The sequence below is a fragment of the Montipora capricornis genome, chromosome 2 (assembly GCF_036669925.1).
Source record: "Montipora capricornis isolate CH-2021 chromosome 2, ASM3666992v2, whole genome shotgun sequence".
NCBI classification, from domain to species: Eukaryota; Metazoa; Cnidaria; class Anthozoa; order Scleractinia; family Acroporidae; genus Montipora; species Montipora capricornis.
Window position 1 is genome coordinate 40,870,650 of NC_090884.1, and position 17,500 is coordinate 40,888,149.

At 40.2% G+C, this 17,500-nt stretch overlaps 1 pseudogene; it reads right to left on the reverse strand.

Annotated features, from left to right (window-relative positions):
- Positions 1 to 119: 119 nt before the first annotated feature.
- Positions 120 to 17,500, reverse strand: part of LOC138021668 (putative leucine-rich repeat-containing protein DDB_G0290503) — a 58,895-nt pseudogene continuing 41,514 nt past the window's right edge.

Below are 17,500 nucleotides of genomic sequence, written 5' to 3' on the forward strand. Positions count from 1 at the left end.
AAATAACACTATTTTTTCTTCGATACGTTTAAAGTGCTACCAGGACCAAAAAATCAATCCTTTTTCTTTGGATTTCAAAAACAGTTAATGTAAACACCAAGAGACCCAGGTTTTAAGCCTTGATTTAAAAAAGACACCTCTTTATTTTGACTTTATGGTCTGTTTTAACTACATGCTCTTGAGAGAGCTGGATCGAGGAGAAAATGACGTCAGACTCATAAGTTTAAGAACGCAATGCGTGTGTAGGCGGCTGAATTAATATGCTGCACCGTAGTTTCGGGCTTTCAGTGTTTTGCATTTATAATTAGCTGGATTTTAAACTTGCGAGTAAATGACGTCATTTTTTCCTAGATCCAACCCTTCGAGGTCAATCAGTCAGTTTTAAACGTGAGTAATAGACCTAATAGAGCTTTTTCACGTGACGTCACGGCGGCCATGTTGGTGTTCCAAAACAAAGAAATGGTGTACCAAACTAATCCTCTGGGAATTGAACTCTATTTTGATGCAAATACTTTCTTTTGTTTCAGTAATCCAATATGGCTGCTGGTCACGTGAGTGAAACGCTCTATCGGCTAACTCAACGTTGAACCCAATTCAAACCCTTAGGGAATAAAACGTTTTGTTCCTGGTATTTCCATATCATTTAAATACAATACATAAAGAATCTTAATACCGCGGGAGATTTGAATTGGGTACAACATTCAGTTCGCCGATTAGGTCTATGGTGGACCGTGAAATCCATGACTTACACCCAAAGTAAAACAGCCTTTGGATAAAAATCAAAGCTCAAATTTTTGCTGGTTAGGTGTTAAGCAAACACACTTTCAGAATTTGAAGGGAAAAAAGGAATTGTCTTTTTATTATAGTAGCACTTAAAATAAAAGTCATTTTCGCGGTAAGAGCAAAATATTCTGGTGAAAATTTTGTTTTCAGCGTTTCATCACAAGACAAAGCTTAGCTTGTCTAAGCGGTTTCTTAACCCACTAAACTTACCAAATAAAACTTTACCCCAAATGACCGAATTTATCTTACACACAGCAAGGACTGAAATGAGCCGTTGTAAATATCAGCCTCTTTTCCTAGGATCTTTCCCGTCGCTTTGGGGTGGGGCCACCTCGAAGGGAACTGGAAACGAAGTTGTTAGAATAACACTTAACGTGTTTGATACCATAAAGAATGCTAACAAATGTTAAACTTATTGATAGAAAAATACTTTTCTGTCTGTTTAATTAATTTTGTACAAATTGAATGTCGCTTTCATAGTCAGCAAATTTATTTTACAATGATTTTTTAACACTTCAATAACTGTGAGGCGATTTATTTGTTTCCTTTTCTTGTGTGCACTCGATCCTGAAAAACAAAACAACACATCAGCATTTGCTTGGGAAGCTACATTTTGCATATCGTTTCCCGCTTCTTTGCTGCCATTTAAAACGAATCACTAATTCTTTCACATGCTCTTGAGAACCTCAATAGATTCTAAAATGTAAAATTTACATGCTTTGTTTATAGTGGAAGTGCACTTAGCTATCAAGCTAGTTCACAGGCACCCCACTTTTAATAATTTAAAAGAAACATGATTAAGAACCCCTACTGGAAGGAAGCAACCAGTTGGCTATTTACAAGGCATGGTAGAGTTGAACCCGGGACAACCGGAAACAAGGCCAAACTAGAGACTAGAACGGGATTTGAACCCGGGACAACCGGAAACAAAGCCAAACCAGAGGCTAGACCGGGATTTGAACCCGGGACAACCGGAAACAAAGCCAAAGCCCTTAGAACCACTGGACCACACCGCCTCCTCTTCTGCGTAGTGTGATTGATGGTTTTCTCCTCTCACAAAAAAATAATAAAAATATGACAGGCTACTCACCTCTAGTCTTTCCCTGGCACCTCTCAGGACTTGATGCGATCGCGATACTAAAAAGAAAGAGAAAAAAAAAACGCTTTTTACTTGATTTCTGTCATTAAAGGTCATAAAATGAAGACCAAAAAAAATAAATTCCTTGTTGTCAAGATAAATGTTCTCAATAATATCACGCGTGCTTTACCATTTTTGTCTGTCCATTTCGCCTTTGATGCACAGGTTAAGTAACTTTATAATACAACAAAAGTAAAGTGCGCGCTCTGACTGCTCAATTACATATTTCATATTTGCCCACACAACTTATTCCAAAATGGCCGCCATTTTAGTACTCTTTTGTTTGATGGCAAATTGACTCTCTAGTTTGTCCTCGTTCAAGGTTAAATATTCTTTCGAATTTTACCTTTGAAAGCGAGGCCAAAAGGGCCAATTTCCAAGGCAACAAAAGAATACTAAAATGGCGGCCATTGGTGTTGGACGAAAACACTGACGCGTGCGCCGGGAAAAAAAAATGTGGTTTCCGCAAATTACAATGACCGACAAGTCTCCCGCCAGAAATGCTGAAATTTCATCACAGCTTCATGAAGAAAAGACTTTAAAATGTCATTTTTAACCAGTTTGCGGGTATTTTACCTGAACCACCATTTGCAAGCCTAGGTGAAAGCCAGCTCGAAGAGTTAATGAGCGAGAGGCATTCAAAGAAGGCCACGAAACAAATAGTAAGGGTTCAGCGTGTACTATCGAGTTATAGTTGTACTTGGGAGATTTGCTTTGCACTCAAGAAGCTAGAGTCCACTCGGCTATTGCCTCGTGCGACTCTTACAAATTCTCCCGTGTGCAACTGTAACTTTATAGTAAACGTTGAAACGTTTACCATTTGTAAATTAGCAAAACCAGCCGTAATTTGACACAAGACCAAGTTGATCAGAGACATGCGTCCTGTCCTAACGTTTTTCGTCTCAAACTAGATTTCAAAGAACGTTTGCATTTCAAGGTATGCAGTATTACGATGGTGACGACGAAACATACCATTCTCGAGCAGAGAGAAAGATTTCTGAAACCCTATTTTCCGTTTTTATTTAAAGACAATAGCATTCTAAATCTGACATTTTGGACCTAAGTCACACAATACCTCATTGAAACCCTTTGCCTTAGTATAACACATATATTTTTTTTTAGTTGTGTGAGTATTAGTTTAACATTTAAAAACGAGCCAGCGTCGGGCGTAGTGAAATCAGCGGATTGATGAAGGTGTCCGCTATCATGAGTATTTTATCAATGATTAACTTTCAAGCAATACAAGGAGAATTTTAGACGAACAGATCATCGAGCAACGACGGCATTAAGAACATTTAGCTTTTACTTTCAAGTTCTAGTTCAAACGAACGAATAACGGTCAGTGTAAAATGCAGACATCTGGAAAAAAACGAAATCCTTTCCTAATGGCAACGCTGTGAGCGTTCCAGTTCAAATACACTGTCTGCGCGCAGGCTACCTTATCCCTAATCAGGCCCAAAACGATGATCAAGCATGAGGTTAGGGTTTGGGTCGTTTCTTGCTATCTCCATTTTACACTAACCGGTTCAATTAAAGAAGAAAGTTTACACAGCACAAGGTGAATTCAAGGACTGTTCTCTCATAAGCGATGAGAGGCTACTAGTGTAGCTTTAATACTTAGTTAATAAACCGCAGACCATCATCTTATCCGTTTCTTTTATTTATCATCGTACCTACTATCTCCGTGGATTTAAGCAATGAAACATGGTATACCACTAAAGGACGGACGAACGCAAGGGGGACGCCGTGCCCCTACTTTGTGCAAAACGTTTGCAGGCCCTTCAGCATCCCGCAAGGTTACATGATGATTGAAGTATTTCGAGAAGTGCCCTACAGTCCATCTTATTTTTATCAACATGACTAGAAAACTATAAGCTGACCATTTGCATGCAGATTTCATTACAAAGGCAGCGCTTCTACCGATTCTACTGATCCTGGTGTGCCCGGTCTCGTCCGATGCTCAACCAAGTGAGCCAATGTGAATCAGTGTCAGCGAATACTTACATTTGTCAATAACCTCTGCTCGCATGTTTTCCTTGACTTTATTTGTGCCCTGACGGAAGCAGAAAATCCCAAATTTAATACAAAAAATCCTTAATCAAACCAGGAGAAGGATCAAAGTTTCCAGCTGGATAGAAAGGGAAGTGCATACTGACAGGCATCAACTGACCCTACTGTACTTCACGTGTAGTACTGTCATAACTGATGCTGCCCGTAGTCTTAAATACTCCTGTAATGAAATTCTTAAGATGCTAGTTCTTGAGTACAAGTAGAGCTTGTCTTGTCTTGTAGTAGGTTGTCCAGCGAAGGACAGAACAGAGAGAAGGTGAAATTGAATTATCGAGAAAAGACCCACTCTAGAATAATTACGGCTTCTAGATCATGGCCGGGTTGTTCGAGAGCCCGCTAGTGCTAACCCAGGGTTGAAAGTTAACCGAAGTATTAATTTTTTGTGCTTAAAAATGTTTTTCGCTGCTTATGTTTTGGGTAGTTTGAGATTATTCAAACTCAAAACTGAAGGAGAAACAATATAAACAGAAAAACTCACCAAACAGTTGCAAATTTAAACTCAAAATTCTCGCTAACCCTGGGTTAGCTTAACTGGGCTTTGAACAACCCGGCCCATAACTACTGGCGAAACGTGAGAGCCTGCAAAATTTGTGTAGATTTCAAATGGGACACTAGTCGTTCTCTCGTGTTCCTGTGAACACTATTTCTGACTGAATAGCATAAATTCTTGTTTTACTCTAGAACTGCAAGTCCTTAGGATTCTCCGCGAAACTCTATTCTTGCACAGGCATCAAATGAAACTCAGTTTAAAGGCCAATATTCCATTTAACATCTGCTGTTGATGGCAAATATTTCTTTTGCTTCAGTTAATCAAAGGCTTCTGATCAGGGGAATGAAAACACTCTTCACTCCAAATTACAAAACTGTTGACAGTTTGGTTATTGGATTACAAGTTAAGGTCGGTCATCTGATAGCACCTGCAATTATGTTGATGGCAATTATTTATGTTGAGTCTCTGTTACTTTAAGAATCAGAAGATTAATTCTAACCAATTAACCCAGACACGGTTTATTGTACTAGCAGTTTAGACAGGTTACACTGGTTAAAGAATTAAAAGACGCAATCGCTTTGGAACGTTAGACAAGAATTGTTACCGTAAATGCAAAGAAGGCCGCTGAATGTCAGAGTTAGGAAGCTAAACAGAAAAGAAAGAGAAAGAATAGACAGAGGACAGAAAAGATGAGTGCCTTGTTTTAAGTTTCCATTACCTTGCATTTTCATATCATTTAAAGCAGGTATGCATGAAAATTATGCAATTTATACAAATGGCGAGAATTTTAATTGCCTATTGAAAACGGTCAAATTTACCATCATGTCAGCAGACCATTGCTCTTGATCATATGATCAGTATGATCTCCCAAGCTCTTTCATTGTAACACCAATTAGAAAATCCCCGTTTGAGGGCCGTTCGCATTAGCACGAGGGGGGCTGGAAAAAAAAACCGTTTGCCCTGTTTGGAACACGCGTACGATTTTAGAGGATGTCGTCGCGTACAACAATATCTTTCCAACCCTTATTTCATGTCCATTCATTAGTTCAAATATATGAAATTTAAAATAAAAAGTCTGGCCGAGAGGTATGAACCCGTGACCTCCCGCACGAGGCTAAGGTCAACCTATAAAATGCAAAGACTGGATTGCTAGGTAAACCCTAACTTTGGCTCGAAAAAACGATAGGGCGTGTCAACCTAAAGACTGTTCATTGAGAAGACATGTTAAAGGGGCTATGTCACGCAAAACAATGATATTTCATGGCACCCAAAATGCCCAAAAAGTAGAACGGAACATTGCAATAACCACTTAAAACTGTTAAACATAAGATAAATACAGTAAAAGGAAAGAGAAGAATGGATGGACTCAAAGGGACAAATTGAAACGGATTGCACTTGGGTAATCTTGAAAAAAGTCGGCCCGACGTTTTTCAAGTTGAAGGCAAATCACCTGGGTAAAGGCCGTTTTTGCTCAGAATCACTGAAATTGTTTGTGATGTAACGGTAATTTTATCAGTAAAAGATTCCACGTTACCATTTTCAAGTTTTAAACTCGCGATTTAACTTCAGATTTCCCATAAACACCCTAAAATAACGTGACATAGCCCCTTTAAAATATCTTAAGCAATTTCAATCGCTGAAACTTTTTTTCACCGTAATTGAAAATACACCTTGTTTCACTCGACATTTAGTAGTTCAACTAGAAAGTGTCAAGGCCAAGGTGCATATTATTTTGTTGTAAATTTACTCGTCTCTTGATTTCTGAACCAGTCGTGAAAACCGTAGTTGTAAAAGATTGGTACTGACCCGATATTTTCGCACCAACGCCTAAGCAGCACTAAATTTCCAATAACATATGGCATTTTCAGTCTCCTTGCGAGAAGGAAAATGCGACGAGAATGTATACCAAACCACCTACCTCAAGCCTCTCACAAGCTTTTTTAATTATATCTTCTTGGATGAGAAGTCGACGCTTTAATTTTGCAATCTCAAGTTTGAGACTCTCACTCTAAAGGCAACGAAAAGTTTGAGAAAAGTTCAAAGTGATTGAAGGAAAGGTGGGTAGCTGTTCCTTAATAGTATAAAAGATAAAACATTAAAACCAACAAATACAGCAACAACCGTTTCATTTGTGTACTAATATAATTGTCACAACAAAACGAGCACAATAGAGCTTACATTGAGTATCGTGACACCAAAGCCAAATCAATTGTCTTGGCCAATCACAAAAGACACAGATAATCAAATAAGCCTATCTTCGCGCAAAGCTAATTCATGCAGCCGTCGCCAATCGCCGACGATTCCTACCTCTACATCCTTCTCGCAATTCGCTGATGCAATCCAAGATGGTGGATTCACTTTAAGCTCGTTTAACAGTTCCTTGCATTCCAGCACAATTTTTAAAATATTCTCAACAGGCGCAAGGCTGTCGGTCTGTAAAAATAAAATTAATAGTATGATTAAGGAAATCATCTCTTTTTTTTTTAGTTCAGTAATGGGACAAGAGATAGACAAGGCTATGGTGAGCTGGAGTTCTATCATAAATGAAGATGACACGTTGAGCTCGGAAGGGTCGACCTTCAGTCTTGCCTGTGCTAGAAAAGCATTCAATGTTTGGCCATTCGTTCAACTGAAACGTCTGAGAGGAAATATGATGGGCAAAATAGCTAAACCGACCGTCACATTTATAAACCGCTAAAAGAGGACCCCTTAAGCTGTCTCCTCTATTGGTTCTTCCCTAAATTCGTGTGGTAAATTGTCTTTATTTAGCAGCTAAAGGTGCAGTATCTGCGAGCTTGATACGATGCTGTTGTACACATCAGTTGCAATTGAACTTGTTGATAGCGTTTAATTTTTCCTCAAGTTGATCCACGACTCTTCCATCTTCACTGGATGTGCTTCCGTTTTCAAGAGCTGTGAAAAACGTCAGAACCATACAAGTGTTATCATGATCTAATTCGATCAATTCACGGTAAGAGTTGGTATCTTCGATTGTTCTGACTGGGTATGAAAAAAATTACTAATCTCACTAATCTAAATTGTGTACATTTAACACAGACAAGTGAAAGACAGTGGTGAAACGATTCAATGCGTTAGAAATTAGTTATTTAGACATAGTTTGATGCTACAAATGTACATCGGTCTGAAGAAATTTGAATGAAGCTAGACCAAATCGGCTAACTCAATGTTGTACCCAGTTCCCTTTGTGAGTAAAATGTTTTGTTCCAGGTATTTCCATATCACTTAAACGTGAATTCTACCTTATACAGCAAATACAATACACAATGTGACAAAGAATCTTAATTCCGGGAGACTCGAAATGGGTATAACATTGAAGTAGCTGATTAGGTCTATTAAGGCCGAACGTTTCGACGCTCCTGTCTTCATCAGGGGTTATCCAAATTTATCGCAAGAGTCTTCTTTATCAATTTGCGAAAAAGGAAAGAATGCGCCCATTAATTGTAACTATAGCACCCTTTTCTTTTAATAAGGTGCAAATATGTGTCAGGTGAATTAGTGATTTGTCTCCGGCCCCTTTCATAACAAGTAACAGCGAAATTTTTTTGATCACAATTAGTGAAAATGTAGCCTGCGTGGCAGACGTATTTCCGGTTATAGTTTCTCTCCAATGAAAATAACTTTTCGGTGGAGAGAAACGATAACCGGAAATACGTCTGCCAGGCTGGCTAGTGAAAATGAAAATTCATCTTTTTTTCAAAACAAATACGCACTTGGCTTCGTGTGGGATGTACGGCTGAAGTGTGTTAAAAACTTGGTGCCGTGTCAGCGGTTGCTTTAGTGCTCACCTTTAGCCGATCCAACGGATTCATCATCATCCACACCCTTCCCCTTCGAGAAGTTCAGTTCACGGATGACGGTGGTATGAGATCTGCTTGGGGACTGGGAAGGTGAATCCGGAGGTCGTCCCAGTTGTTCCTCGAGCTTTAGCCGCAGCGCATTATTGGTCTGTATGCTTTTCTCGAGTTGAATCCGTAAACTGCGGATTTCAGCCAACAACAGCGACAGGGCATCTTGTTGCGGATCGCTATTTGGACTTCTTGGTCCTTCTCTACCGTAACTTTGGCCTGCGAAAGATATTAAGCCTCTTAATTTCGTCTGTTAAACTTAGTTGGTTTCGCTACTTTACGTTTAAGAATTTATCGCAGTCTCTAATGAATTTTTGAAAACCTCTTCTTAAAGAAAAAAGAGTTGGATCGTTTTGCTTTAGGATCATCCATCTGATCCGAAGCTGGTTTAGCCGGTTTGAAGTTTACCATCGCTCTTCACGAAGCACTCTGTTAGCAGCAGAGACATGCGCACAGCTTAAACCATTGGCCCCTGGGGATGAGACGTAAAAGATCTTACTCTGTCTAACGCCAGACGTTTCTATACTCGTCAACGGGGTTTTCCTGGGGCGTGAATGGGTTAACAGCCGCGGGCAGTCGCTTCACTGCATGTTTCGTCATCTGTTTCAACATGATGCTGATTGAAAGAGTGGATTAACCAAATCAACCGTTAATTAACTCCAACCCTCCTGTTTGGGAAGGGTTAAAGTGTATACTTATACTTATACATACTTAATTGACCGCTCCCCAAAGGAACAATAGAATACAACGAAACGACGGAACAGAATCCCGACAGGCCGGAGGCAAACCAGTTGGTTATTTACAAGTGCAGCTGGGAAGTTGAACCAGGGACAACCAGGAACAAATTCAACGAGTGGTCAGAGCGGGTCTTGAACCCGGATCTCCGGATCTCCGGATCTCAAGGCCAGCGCCCTAACCACTGGACCACACGGACTCACTGCCTCCAATCCTCCTGTTTGAGGAGGGTTAAAGTGGTGTTGTGAGCACTTCCTTTCATTCAATGTGACCGGGGTTCGATTTCCCGGCGGACTCGGCGTCACATGCGGGTTGCGTTTGTTGGTTCTCTTCTCTGTTGCGAGAAGATTTTCTCCGAGTCAGGCTCCGTTTTTCCCTTGTCATTTAAAAGCAACACTTGTCTTGTCCTGGCATTATTTGATTTGTAGTTTCCCAATCAGTAGAGGACTTATGTTCCGCTTCAGCAGCGCGAAACTTAAAAAGTGATTACTCACGTACTTATCAATAGGAGGCAGCGTGGTCGAGTGGTTAGGGCGTTGGGGTTGCATGCGGCTGCTCTGGGTTCAAATCCCGTTCTAACCTCTGGTTAGGATTTGTTTCCGGTTGTCCCGGATTCAACTCTACCACGCTTTGTAAACAGCCAACTGGTTGCCCGCCGCCAGTTGGGGTTCTTAATAATGTTTCTGTTAACTTTGAATTGTTTCTTTCATATTGTTAGAAGTGGGGTGCCTGTAAACTAGCTTGATAGCTTAGTGGACTTCCACTATAAACAAAGCATTTACATGTTTTTTTTTACATTTACATTTACATTAATTGATAAAGTTATTATTCACTGCAAAAACAACCCGGAGAAAGAAACAGGCTCCAACTTGAGAAATTACTCATATCAATCGGGGTTCTTAATCTTTCTCCTATTGATTTGAATTATTTCTCTCCATAAACAACCCACAAGCCCTAAACATCACCGTGCATAGATAAAGGTTCCCCCACTTCATTTGACTAGAGCACTGAATCAAACTGAATGAATCACAAGTAAACAAGCAAATCCTACCCTCTGTCTGTACTTCAATGCTCCTGCCTTCAATAGTCAGTTTATAAAGTTTCTCGTACACCGTAAGTTCCTTTCTTAGGTTTTCAGATACTTTCGTACTTTCCACAAGCTGCTGACGGAGGAGATTCACTTGATCTATATCCCTGCGTTAATAAGAACAAAAACAATGCTCTTATTTCTGAAATACGCACGGCAAACATTTATTTAATGTCGCGTCTTCATTAAATAAACGTACGGCTAAGGCAAAAATGCTTTTGTTTACAGAGGAAGTCATACGCAATCCACTTAAAAATCTAAACAAAACTTTTCAGAGTTAAAAGAATCTGATAGAGAACTCGAAGTTACAGAAGGGAACCACTTGGTTATTACTAAGTGTGGTTCAAACGCATGATCACATTTCTTCTCAGCCAATAAAGATGTTGCTCACTTGCCAGACAAGCATTGACATAACGTTTAAGCTGACACGATGAATAGGCAGCCACACACTTCTTCAGTATTTTATTTGACGAAGCAGCATGGTCCGATGGTTAGAACGTTGGATTTAACTGAAGGAAGTTGCATGCACCGGCCGGAATTCAATCCCGCTCTGAACACACAAACCGCCTTCAGATAAACAACTTCCCCACCCCCCGTTCTCCTCCCAGCCCTTCACAAAAATGGCCTCTGTCCGTCGTCCCTAACGGGTACGATTTACTCACCGCGCTTGTTCTTGTTTCAACCCATCGATCGCTTTCTTTAATTTTTGATTCATTCGATCTTTCTCAAGAAGCTCTGATCGCAGGGAGTCGTTCTCTCGAATCAGAATGATCTTATCCGTCTCATTAAGAGAGCTGCCCTCACCACCCCCGTCAGTCAACAACCGTTTCTCCAGCTGAGCTCGCAATGCATCATTGGTGCGAATACTATCCTCTAAACGCAATCGCAGCTCTCTCATCTCCGCCAAAAACGCAGCCATTAGGTCTTCTGTTGAAGGTTGCTTGTCGCTCGTGGCCTGTGCTTGTGTTGACTGATTGTGCAGTTTAGACATCATCCTGTTTTCATTCCTTAGAGTGTTGTTCAGTTTGTCGCTGTCTTTCAGTTTACTCCTCAGGAGCTGGTTTTCTCCTAACAGCATTCTGTTCATCTGGTGAAGCTTTTCCATTGAGTCGGCTGCAGACTCCTTTTCCGGTAATGCGGTAATCGATTGCTAAGGAAAAAATCAAGAGTGAACGAGCCGTCAGTTACTATATTTCGAAACTTCGATCCTTTCTGCCAGCTTCTCCCGCATCCAATAGTCCATTTCCGAGTTGCTGCATGCCTCAGTTTCAAAGCGAGTCCTGGTGCACAACCATTCAAATGGAAATGATTTGCGTATTCTTATGCAAATCAAACTCATTTCCCTTACAATAGTTGAGCACCAAGACTCGCTTTGAAACCGAGACAAACAGCAACTCGGAAATGGCCTACTCAAATCCCGTTCAGACCTGAAATTTCCAGTCTTTTTTTGTTACTTCTTGAGTAACGTTCATAACTACGATGATCAAAAATCTATTTATAAATTTATTTATTTATTTATTCAAAATATTCGCTCAAAGGCAGGTGGAGTTACAAAAAAAACACCACCCACCTAAATGAGTATACTGTTCCCTAAAATCCTAATGTAAAATGATTACAACAGAATCAAAAGAACAAAAGAGATCAGAAAAAAACTAACACATGATGTGCAAACTGAAGTGTTAAAACGACAGCATTTCGGACAAACTAACTTGAAGGAAAGAATGTCGTCTTGATTGAAAACTACCGTCAATCAAAACTGATTGAATGATTATTGGACTGACGACACGATGGCGTGAATGGCGACTGAATGCCTATCTTCCCGCCTCTCATCTTTATGTTGTCCTTACCTTCACCAGGCTGTTTTCGTGTCCACTGGGACTAGTCTGTGTTTGTCCATATCGTTTGGGGGGTGAAGGACTTGAAAATGGCGACAATGCGACTGAATGCATCTCAGGTTTGGATTGAAGATCGAGTTCTAATGTTTTGATCACTTCATCTTTTTCCTGAAGTTCAAGTTGTGACCTGAATAAAACAAAAACAAAAAAAGACACGTATGGGAATATAAATTTAAGTGCCCATTACTAGAAAACACTTTCCTGCTACATGAATTCCTTGCACTTGCCCAAAACATATTTTGTTGCATTAGGACCTTTCTCCAAAAAATTAAAATTTACTCTTCTGTTACCATTGAACGATTAGGGAACTTGTCCTAGTTTGATCCACGACCAGTCAAGCAATGGGTTCAATATCAGTTTTTTTGTTAAACCAGTTCAGTATTGACGCCTTCCCCTCCCATCTTCCCTTGCGCGCTCGTAGAAGACTTGAAAATAAAATAAAGTTCATTATTAAATTTATTTTTTTGTGGTGATAAACATCGTAATCCGTTCGAATTCAAACTGGTTCTTATAGTAAGGAAAAAAATACATGCTTAGTGCGTTGCTTGAAAGGTGGATAGCGGCGCTGTCCACCTAATTACCCACTACCAAGTGACAAAGCGCCATAACAAACAATTCACTTATCCACTGAACAGTGGTTTACCAGTAGAAAAAAACTGACACGTGATGTAAAGCTGGAAACTGTTTGTTTGTTTGGTTTTTTTTGTTTTTTTTTTGAAAGGTGGAAGCAAGGGGAAGGATGTCAGGGTCACGACGCAGCTCTTACAACGAGTCTCGTGATTGGTTAAAAAAAAAGGACTCAAAAAAGACAACGGAAACAATATTGACCCCAACCCTAAACACAACAGAGGTGTGTCCTATACAGATCCAATGAAATTAGAGATTGTAAAGAGCTGCGTGCTATCTTGGTTGTAAAGGCACTGATTCTATTCTCTCCCAGATCAAAAATTCACGGAGATTTTATCGTGACTCGACAGGAATTCAAGAGGTATTAAAACACCAGAACTTGCTGTAATTTGCGATTCTTTCACAGTGTAATAACACCTCACGCGCTATTAATTAGTTACTGGTTTTTGTTAAAGTGCTACTATGAGCAAAAAATTCACTTCCCTTTTTCCTTCAGATTTTTGAAAGCGTGTTTGCTTGACACCTGACTGGAAAATCTTGGGCTTCGAATTTTATCCAAAGCCTGTTTTCTTCGAGTGTAAGTTTAGGATTTCACGGTCCGCCATTATTCACGTTCAAGACTGACCGATTGGAACTCAGAGGGTTGGACCGAGGATAAGATGACATCAAAAACTCACTAACTTAAAATTGCAGCGTGTAAACGCAGCTTATTATACATGCAAAACACGAGTTCAAAAGTCTGAAAGCAGCCGAAACTCCCGTGCTGCATATTAATTAGGCGCGTGCACATGCATTGCATTTTTAAACTAGTGGGCCTTTGACGTCATCTTACCCTCGATCAACAATCGTGGTAAGACGTTGTTTGGAAGGTTGCGCGCATCACTTCACTTCACACCTAATTCGATTATTCTAACTATTGGCTGTACTATTTGGAAAATACCATGCTCTAATGGCCCCACCCCCTCCCCCCATATTCAGTGTTGGAAGAAAAGTCACGATTTTGTTTCGTGGAAAATCCAATATTGATATGGGGAAGGGGGGGGAGGGGAAGAGGAAAAGGGGGGGAGGGGGGAGGAAAGGGGGGAAGGGGGGGGGAGGGGGAGGATGGAAGGGGGGGAGGGCGGGGGTTATGCTACCTTCCCAACACTTTTGTTCATGATTGTAGCTCTCTCAAAATTTTAAAGTTAGTAATGGCGGACCATTAATTAGGTTAATTTCAGTCAAAATAAACAGGTGTCTTTTTGAAGTGAAGGCTTAAAACTTCGGTCACTTAGTGTTCAATGATGAAATTGTATATGAAATGAATCATATATGAACTGCGGATATGAAATCAAGTGAAGCTATGATCTTCGCAGTTATGAGCGCAATTTTTGCAATTGCGTAGAGAAGCCTGAAAAATTCAGGACTTCAACGGGGTTTGAACCCGTGACCTCGCGATTCCGGTGCGACGCTCTAACCAACTGAGCTATGAAGCCACTGACGTTGGGAGCTGGTCATTTGTTAGAATGAACCCACAAATGACCAGCTCCCAACGTCAGTGGCTTCATAGCTCAGTTGGTTAGAGCGTCGCACCGGAATCGCGAGGTCACGGGTTCAAACCCCGTTGAAGTCCTGAATTTTTCAGGCTTCTCTACGCAATTGCAAAAATTGCGCTCATAACTGCGAAGATCATAGCTTCACTTGATTTCATATCCGCAGTTCATATATGATTCATTTCATATACAATTTCATCATTGATTCATTCCTCACGGGACCATTAGAACCCACAAATGACCAGCTCCCAACGTCAGTGGCTTCATAGCTCAGTTGGTTAGAGCGTCGCACCGGAATCGCGAGGTCACGGGTTCAAACCCCGTTGAAGTCCTGAATTTTTCAGGCTTCTCTACGCAATTGCAAAAATTGCGCTCATAACTGCGAAGATCATAGCTTCACTTGACTTAGTGTTCAGTTAACATGGTTTTGAAATACTAAGAAAAAGTATAATTGATTTTTGGTCACCGTAGCGCTTTAACAGCACTTTTTTCCTTGTTTAACATTAGCTGTGAGTTATTATACGCTTACCTTCAAAATGTTGAGAAGTGCAACCGATTATATCCACAACCAAAAATGCACCATATATGTGCAAAAAGATACGACTTACTGAATTAACTGAGAGAAAAGATTGCTTACTTTTCAACCTCGTTTTTCATCTTTGCTGAATGATCGAGAAGCTCAGCCAGTTGTTTACCGAGTTGTTCGTTCATCATCTTCGCTTCTCTCAGTTCCCTTCGAACTCGTCCGATTTCCTCCGCCGATTTCCGTGTCTCTTTAAGCTGATTCGTCAGCGTTTTATTTAGACGCTTGGCATCTTGCAACTCTTTCTGTAGCTTGATGGCCTCCATTCTAACTCCTTTTAATTTTGAGAAGGATTCGTTCAACTCTCTTATTTGCGAACCCAGAGAGTCATTCACCTGTGTTGCGTTTTGAAGTTCGAGTCTCAGTCGGCTGATTTCTTGCTCCGACCCGACGCTTTCGTTAAGTCTTCGTCTGAGTTCGTCATTCTGCTGAGATGATTCGTCGAGCTGCAGTCTTAGTTCTAATGTTTCATCCGATAATTTGGATCTGCCATGAGTTTTTTCACGTTCGCTCTCCAAGAGCCTTTTAAGTTCTTCGTTCGTCTTGATACCCGCTTCGTATTCCATACGAAGTTTCTGAATTTCTGCTACTTCGCTTAGTTTAGGATCGAAGTTTTGTTCAGCTTTCGGTGGACCCTGTGTTAAGCACAAAAATTATCAGCTTTAAAAATTCCTTTTGGCATTTCGCGCACTGGCGACGTACGACGGAGTTAAAATGCAAATTAAGGTGTTTTAGTTCGCACAGCACTCATTGCAAAGCTCGGAACCTTGCTCGAATTGAGACCATATAGATCTTTTGGAAAACGTTCATGCGAAATTTAGCATTTCTTCAATCGCTATATACAATAGGTGGTTTTCACGTGACGTCATCGCCGTCATGTTGGTGGACGAAAACAAAAGATCTCTCATTATCTCCTTCTGTTCGTCCACCAGCAATTGTACATTGCAGCATTGTTATCTGTCTCTAGAGATTGGTTTGCAAACCATGTTTTCTAAATAGACCTTATTCACGATGGCCACCATGTTGGATTTGCTATTATCATGTAAATGGGCCATTTCCGAGTTCATGTCTGCCTCCTCTTCAAGCGAGTCTAAGTGCGAAGTTTTTGTTATGAAAATTAGTTTTCATTCATATGTAAAGTAGAACTAATTACCATCCCAAATACTTCGCACTTAAACTCGTTTTGAAGAGGAGGCAGACATGAACTCGGAAATGGCCTATTTGCTACACATTTCTGAGGGGGCAAACAACATAAGTTCGAGAGGTTATAACGAACATTTTAGCCACACAGATGATTTCTTTCACGTTCATTAAACGTTTATCACCTAAGTAGTAAAATAGATTGATTCCAAAAGTTACTTCAACTTTTTTTTAATGAAAAATGAGCAGATAACGAAGTAGAAACTCAAAATGTCAAAGGCAATCAAAAGATATAAAATTATTATAAAAGGTACTTAATTATAAATTCTAAAATGTACTTTTAGAAATGTTATTTCAATATTTCGACGAGCCGATTTTCCGCTATTTGCCATTTTTCCAGTGTCTGCCCCCCAGCATAACACATTGCTAATTTGCGTGACAATTTTAAAACCAACATGGCGGCTATCGTGAATGAGGCCTATTGTTTGAGATATAGAGTGCATTAGTCCTTTGACTTCAGACGATACAACTTCAAGTGTACAAATCATGTAAACACTGAAATTGCTGGAAACACTGTTCATGCACTCTCTACTGTAATGATGGAGCGAAGGACTCTAAATTGAAGCGATCGACCAAATCAGATATCTCAATGTTGTACCCAATTCAAATACATACATACATATTTTATTGCAGCTCCCTAAAAGGGGTTTTTCAGTTAAAAGACTACAAATCAACTAAAATAGCTAATTAAATTACCAAAGAACTAATTGTATTTGCATTATAATGTGGTTCACATTTAAATGAAATGAAAATACCCGGAACAAAACATTCTATTCCCAAAGGGTTTGAATTGGGTACAACACTGAGTTAGCTGATTTGGTTTGTCCACGTTTGACTTTCCCTCCCTACATGACTTGATTCAACATCAAATGGTTGATTCTTGGAACGGCGTATTAAGCGTTCATGTCGAACAACATTATCGAACTCCACTCTACATTCTCTAACAAAAATAAAATGTCCGAAACAATTCCGCTCTGTGCCTAATCATCAACGGCAGGAACCCATGACCCGGAGCCTACAACTCTACTGTGTTCGCGTAACGGCGTTTTCACAGACCGATTTATATTTAGGTTGAATTTCCCGCGAATGAGACTCCCACAGGAGCCCGATGTCCAATTACAATAAATTAAGCTGACGTCATAGGGTCACCGAACCGGAACTGCCTTTGTTTTTTCCGGAAAAGATAGTCTAAAAATAGATCGGTCTGTAAAAATGCCGTTACATAGGCCCAGTATGGGAGCTGTAGGCTCCGGGTCATGGGTTCCTGTGAACGGCTAATTCGGAATCTTAGGACGGTTTCCATTTGACAGAACTAAACCGGCCAGACTGGCATTTGCAAGGACTAACTCTACAACGTCTTCAAATTGACACACTTCGAAGTTGATATATATACTCCTCGAGAAGAATGCGAGGGATCAAATTGTTGCGTTTTCTTTGCAAACTGACAGGTCTGGCCAGCCAGTTCTGACAAAAGTAGTAAATAAATTAATTATT